This window comes from Portunus trituberculatus, chromosome 9, assembly GCF_017591435.1.
Source record: "Portunus trituberculatus isolate SZX2019 chromosome 9, ASM1759143v1, whole genome shotgun sequence".
Lineage (NCBI taxonomy): Eukaryota > Metazoa > Arthropoda > Malacostraca > Decapoda > Portunidae > Portunus > Portunus trituberculatus.
In genome coordinates this window covers 44,762-51,886 of record NC_059263.1, presented here as the reverse complement: position 1 = coordinate 51,886, position 7,125 = coordinate 44,762, and the positions used below count along the sequence as shown (strand labels likewise).

The following is a 7,125-nucleotide window of genomic DNA, read 5'->3' as shown; positions in this document are numbered from 1 at the left end:
CAGACTAGTATACACTACACTTTTAGGCGCGATAAATAGTGTAACTAATAATCAAAATATAATATTCCTACCGGGTGGTTTTTTTATTGAAAGCGGTGGAAAGGAAGGTGTTTGTGTCCAATTAACGGGTGACAAACACACCACAATGTCGAGATGGAAAGCTCACCCAAACTACGTTATATTACATTTTCTGAATAACAAAAATTTTCGCTTTCCAGCCGAATAAAGAAAACACAGATTCTTTGTCATATAAAGATTTTTGTTTTCTATTTTGTTACCATTCAAAATTTTGAATTTGAAAATACGAATAGGTAGACTAAACTTTATGGAATATTGTTACTTGAATCATGTTTTTCATATTTTTTAAGTGTTATATCAAGCACCAAAACAATCCTAGGCGTGGTAATACTTGCAGTGACTTTAACGTTATTTTTTCGGTAAACCAAAACACAGCTGGACTCGATTCTATTGTAGTTTAGAAATTAGTTTACTTTACTAATAACAAATCAGATATCAGAACATTGCCAACTTCACTAATTAAGTAGAAATATTTCAATTCTTACGGCGAAATGTGTTTTTTAGCAAGATTTGAGTGACCCCAACACCTCTATTTCGGTATTGGGAATATAATACTCGTATTATTTTCATTTTTCTTTACCATTTCATATTTTATTTATTTTATCTCAATGTCATTTTGAATTTTATAAGAAGTTTGAGTGATAGAGGAAGTGTATACAATGATGTCGACATTTTGCGTAGAAGAAGAAGAAGAGAAGATCCGCCATTGTTAGCTGGTTTTGAGACATTGACAGTTTTTTAACATTTGTGGAGCAGGTGAGTTATTCCCAAGTGTGTGCGTGTACATGCTTATTATCTAAAGTATGTAGAGTTAGTGAGACGTGCCAATTAAGGTGAAAAAAGTCTGGTAAAGTGAAAATAAGTGCGTCTTTATAAGCAAACTTTTGGGTTTTGTTGCCTCATATTTGTGGTGGTCATTCCTGCCCTCCTACGCATTGTCACGCCCCATATTGCCTCCATAGATAGCTTATGCACCCATACACCTCCCATGCGCGGGATAGTTTGATAGTTGAAGCGGTTACTGAGATATGGTGGTGTTCTTGTGTTAGGCAGTGTCCGCCATCCTGCCTTCCACATCGGCCCTCTCTGTGTTAACTATTTTCAGTTTTTCTTATTTACTACGCCTTGTCACGCCCCATATTGCCTCCGTAGATAGTTTGTGGATCCATACACCTCCCATATGCGTGATAGTTTGATAGTTGAAGTGGTTAGTGAGATATGGTGGTGTTATAGTGTGGTAGGCAGTGTCCTTCACCCTTTCCTACGCCTTGTCACGCCTCATTTATACTATTACTACCACCACCACCACTACCACTACTACAACTACCACTATTCCAGAGGTGCACCATGGCTTGCCACAATGTCACAATGGGTTCTTGGAGAGCCGCTGCTGTTGACTTGCTGCATGTCTCCTCTCTGCGGCAAAACTCACAAATACTCCACTCACCAAGTTCCAGAGGAGAGGTGAGTGTGTGTGGGTGTGGGAAAGGTGTCCTCAGGTGTGCTGTGAGTGTGGTGTGTGTGTAAGTGTTTTTGTACGTTTTGTAATGTCAACTATAGCTACCTATGTATAGTGTTTATTTATTTTTTTTGGTGTGGGTTGGCTAGGGTAAACTTATTGTGGGCGTTTTCCAGGTGTGATTTAAGGGTTGTTTGTGGAGTGTGTGTGTGTGATGCAATATTTTTAGGTAATTTTTGGTGCGTTTTGGTTAGGTAATGTTTGTCTTGTTTCCTCCACAGGTTACCTCCAGGCTTTTCCTTCAGTAGACTATTTCCTCCATGTTTCCTCCACCTTCCCTCCAATTTTGAGTCTCCTATCTCACTTCTATCATAGTCAAAATAGTACTTTTCTAAATCTCACTTCAAAACCTGACAATTTTTCTCATTTTTCCCTCCACCACCTCCTTTTCTTTCTTCCATATTTTATTTTAAGGCTACTGTGCTGGTGTTTGAAGTTTTTAACTATTTTAGGTGTGTGTGTGTGTGTGTGTGTGTGTAAATTTTTAGTGTAACTATATATTTTTTTTTGTGTGTTTTTTTGATTCAGTGTTTGCAAAGTGTTGTTTTGGGACACTGGGTGGGTGGCTGGGGGAGGGACCGTGTGGCCTGAGGTGGAGGGGTGGTGGCGGCAGTGTGTTACTGACCAGTGTGGTGTAATGGTGTTGTCATTGTCACCCTTGAGGATTTGAGGGTGAGCTGGCTCTATTAGATGAATTACAGGATTCTGAGGACAATGAGAGTCAATCAGAAGGACTCATTAGTGACTCACATGAGGAATATTTGCCAGAAAAGGACAGTGACCAGGAGCTCCCAGGAAGAAAGTGATGGAAGCAGTGAGGATGACAATTAAGGGAGATGGAAAGCATATATGTTGATTTAGAAGAGTTTAGGTTTTAAAATGTGGACATGGAAGTGGGAGGATGTTAATTAATGGAGATGAAAAGTATATGTTGATTTAGAAGAGTGTATGGTTTTAAATGTGGCATGGAAGTGTGAACGATTAGAATTAATGGAGATTGAAAGCATATATGTTGATTTAGAAGGTGTTTTGAGTTTGAAATGTGGTCATGGAAGTGTGGAGGATGAGAAATTAAGAGAGATGAAAGCATATGTGTTGTTTTAGAAGAGTGTACAGTTTAAAATGTTGACATGGAATTATGGAGGATGACAATTGAGGAGATGGAAAGCATATATGTTGATTTAGAAGAGTGTATGGTTTTAAATGTCAACATGGAAGCAGTGAGGATGACAATTAAGAGATGGAAAGCATATATGTTGATTTAGAAGGGTATATGGTTTTAAATGTGGACATGGAAGCAGCAAGGATAAGAATTAAGGAGATGGAAAGTATATATGTTGATTTAGAAGAGTGTACAGTTTTAAATGTGGACACAGAAGTGTGGAGGATGACAATTAATGGAGATGGAAAGCATGTATGTTGATTTAGAAGAGTGTACAGTTTTAAATGTGGACATGGAAGTGTCGAGGATGAGGATTAAGAGAGATGAAAGTATCTATGTTGATTTAGAAGAGTGTAAGGTTTAAAATGTTGACATGGAAGTGTGGAGGATGACAATTAGGAGAGATAGAAAGCATTTATGTTGATTTAGAAGAGTGTACAGTTTTAAATGTCAACACAAAGCAGTGAGGATAAAATTAAGGGAGATGGAAAACATAGATGTTGACAGTACCTTGGCATGTGACTGGCCATGTGTGCTGAAGGGCAGGAGATCCGCACTTCAAGCAGGAATGCTGGAAAGAATGAAAAAAAAAGAAAAGAAAAGAAAAATTAGGTTGCTTATCAACAATAATGAGATGATGAGTGAATGTATCCAAGATTATTTATAGAAGCCAGTAAATATTGGTACAGAATGAATAACCAACATACTTGAAATGCAAGTTGCAAAATTGATCTCTGCATGTGTCACCAGATCAGTGGTGGGGCAGGTGGGCCATGTTTCTGGCAGGATTGCTGAAAAAAAAGGTGGTTAATCAACAGTAATGAGATACTAATGCATGATAAGTGGACATATCCAAGATCAAATACAGTAAAGCCAGTATATATTGGTACAAAATAATCAACATACTTGAAATGCAAGTTGCAGAATTCATCTCGATACAGGCGACCCGGATTTTGTCGAGCAGCTGGAAGTGGTGGCACTTCTTGTACGATGTCGTGCTGCTGCTCTTCAAAGTCAGGGTGGCCTGCATCAATAGGAATAGGAATATTCCTGTCTTTACATATATTGTGCAACATAGCACAAACATGCACCATCTTGCACACCTTCAATGGTGGGCTGACCCGGACCTCACTGTGCAAGACATGAAATCGGTGTTTCAGCTGCCCAGTGCCTCTTTGGACAACACTGCGTGTCTGCTTGTGAGCCCTGAAAGAAAACATCAATGATAATAACAGCCATCATATACCATTAACCTGTCAATATGATGGGGACAATCAAAATTCTATCCAGGTGTTGTTGTATTAAATTATTTTCATGATTTATTTTTCTTGCTCTACAAACCAATATGTATTAGTAGGAACTGTGGCACTGTCCAAATGAAGTGGTCCCTCCAGTTTTCCTCGTTTCCCAGCTCCACCCTCACAGCTCTCACTCAGCCGACATGACATCTATTGAAAATATGATAACCAAAACATTGAAGTAATGCAGTTCACAACCTGCACAGTGGGACATCTTGCCTCAAACTGAATTCAAATTCATACCGCAAGTCTCAAGGCCACCGTGATTGGTTGAATAAATTATGATTTTTTTCATTGGCTGCCAGTTCACTTTCAAACGGAAGTAACCAATCAGCGGAAACAATAGCTCAAACAAAACGAGTCACTAATGTTGGCCCGCGCTAGCCGCTGCCCTGGGTCGAGCAGCTCTCGCGCCAGTCTGTCTCTGTTCTATTGACTCGGGAGTGAGATCGCCAAAATACGATTAAATTTTTGAAATTCGGTATCACCATTATAAATAGGTTGCGCCTTATAAATATGGGATTAAAAATACTCGTAATGAGGAGCTCTATCTCATGAGGTGGGTAAAAAACATTTAGTGGAATGTGGTGAAACACTGGAATAATACTGTTTTTGTATGTTTTGTAATGTCAACTATAGCTACCTATGTATAGTGTTTATTTTTTTTGGTGTGGGTTGGCTAAGGTAGACTTATTGTGGGTGTTTTCCAGGTGTGATTTAAGGGTTGTTTGTGGAGTGCAGGTGTGTGTGTGTGTGTGTGTATTTACCTAGTTGTAGTTTTACAGGGCCTGGGCTTTATGCTCGTGTGGTCCCGTCTCCATATCTAGACTTATCTAATTTTTCTTTAAAACTATGTACACTCTTTGCTGACACCACTTCCTCACTCAAACTGTTCCAAGTCTCAACACATCTTTGCAGGAAACTAAAATTTTTAACATCTCTCAGACATCATCCCTTCCTTAGTTTCTTACTATGCGATCTTGTGCTTCTAAAGTCATATTCTTCTCTCAGGATCAGTTTCTCATTATCCACTTCATCCATTCCGTTAATCAATTTATAAACTTGTATCAGATCCCCTCTCTCTCTTCTCTGCTCCAAGGTTGGTAGATCCATTGCCTTTAGTCTCTCCTCATATGCCATCCCTTTAAATTCTGGAACCATTCTTGCAGCCATTTTTTGTAGTCTCTCTAATTTTCTTATGTGTTTTTTTTTATGGGGAGTCCACACAACTCCTGCATATTCCAATCTAGGTTTTATTTTAGTACTTATCAATTTCTTCATCATTTCCTTGTCCATATAGTGAAATGCTACTCCAATATTCCTTAGCAAATTATACGTCTCTCTGAAAATTCTATCAATATGGCTTGTGTGTGTGTGTGTGTGTGTGTGTGTGTGTGTGTGTGTGTGTGTTGATGCAATATTTTTAGGTAATTTTTGGTGCGTTTTGGTTAGGTAATGTTTGTCTTGTTTCCTCCATATCTCCCTCCACAGGTCCTCCTGGCTTTTCCTTCAGTAGACTATTTCCTCCATGTTTCCTCCACCTTCCCTCCAATTTTGAGTCTCCTATCTCACTTCTATCATAGTCAAAATAGTACTTTTCTAAATCTCACTTCAAAACCTGACAATTTTTCTCATTTTTCCCTCCACCACCTCCTTTTCTTTCTCCATATTTCGCCTCCACACACCAAGCTGTGTACTGTGCTGGTGTGTGCAGGTGTTGGAAAGGTTTCTGCAGGTGTGGTGTGTGTGTGGTACATGTGGTGTGTGTGTAAATGTGTTGTTTGTTGTGTAAACTATATTTTTTGGGTGTGTCTTTTTTGCATTTTCCAGTGTTTGCAAAGGGTTGTTTGTGGTTTGCTGGTGTGTGCAGGTGTGGGAATGGTGTGTGCTGGTGTGCTGTGTGTTTGGTGAGTGTGGGGTGTGTGAAAGCGTGTTTTTCTTACAATTTTGTCTCATAAACCTCAATTTTTCACTTGATTTAGAAGAGTGTACAGTTTTAAATGTGGACATAAAAGTGTGGACGATGAGAATTAATGGAGATTGAAAGCATAGGTGCATTTCCATTGTGTTTTAACGGGCTAAAGAAGGCATTATGGGTATCTCCTATCTCAAAGCCCACCAACTATTTGACTGCTAGTGTTCTTATTGATGTAGTGATAATTACTCCTGCAGTGTATCACTTGTGTCACTATGTATCTTGTATTATCACTTCACTTATTCACTTATTCTCTATGTGTCACTGTCAAGCACTTCACTTACTTACCCACTGCTTCAATAACACTCTGAATTTATGGCCTCCGCACACTGAAACACTAAGGTCTCTCTCTCTCTCTCTCTCTCTCTCTCTCTCTCTCTCTCTCTCTCTCTCTCTCTCTCTCTCTCTCTCTCTCTCTCTCTCTCTCTCTCTCTCTCTCTCTCTATATTAATCCAGTTTTATTTATTTCAGATTGTGTTAAGAATATGGAGAAAGACGGACCAAGGCAAGAAGAGGAGGAGGAGGAGGAAGAAGAAGAAGAAGAAGAAGAAGAAGAAGAAGAATAGGTGGAGGAACATGAGAAGAGGAGGAGAAGAAGAAAAGAGAAAAAGAAAAGGTAAAATAATAAATATTGTCATTTCATAAAGTTTTTGCTATTTCAATTCTCTCTCTCTCTCTCTCTCTCTCTCTCTCTCTCTCTCTCTCTCTCTCTCTCTCTCTCTCTCTCTCTCTCTCTCTCTCTCTCTATTGATTGAGTTTTATTTATTTCAGATTGTGTTAAGAATATGGAGAAAGACACCAAGGCAAGAAGAGGAGGAGGAGGAGAAGAAGAAGAAGAAGAAGAAGAAGAAGAAGAGGAAGGAGGAATATGAGAAGAGGAGAAGAGAGAAGAAAGTTATGTATGGTCCACATTAACGTATGGCTCTGAGACATGGACGATAAAGAAGAACATGATCAAAAGGTTAGAAGCAGTAGAAATGTGGTTCATGCAAAGAATGCTGAGAATCCCTTGGAGTGCACGGATCACTAATGAAGGATTGAGAAGAGTAGTAATGGAAAAAACACCGGTGAAGAGTATCAGGAGGAGACACCT

General features: G+C 39.1%; 1 long non-coding RNA gene across 1 annotated transcript; it reads right to left on the bottom strand.

Annotated features, from left to right (window-relative positions):
- Positions 1 to 2,264: 2,264 nt before the first annotated feature.
- On the bottom strand, positions 2,265 to 3,634 carry LOC123501670. The gene is made up of 3 exons (XR_006673700.1): positions 3,467 to 3,634; positions 3,270 to 3,330; positions 2,265 to 2,302 (listed from the first exon to the last, which is right to left on the bottom strand). It is a non-coding gene; the product is annotated as an uncharacterized LOC123501670 (long non-coding RNA).
- Between the last annotated feature and the right edge of the window lie 3,491 nt (positions 3,635 to 7,125).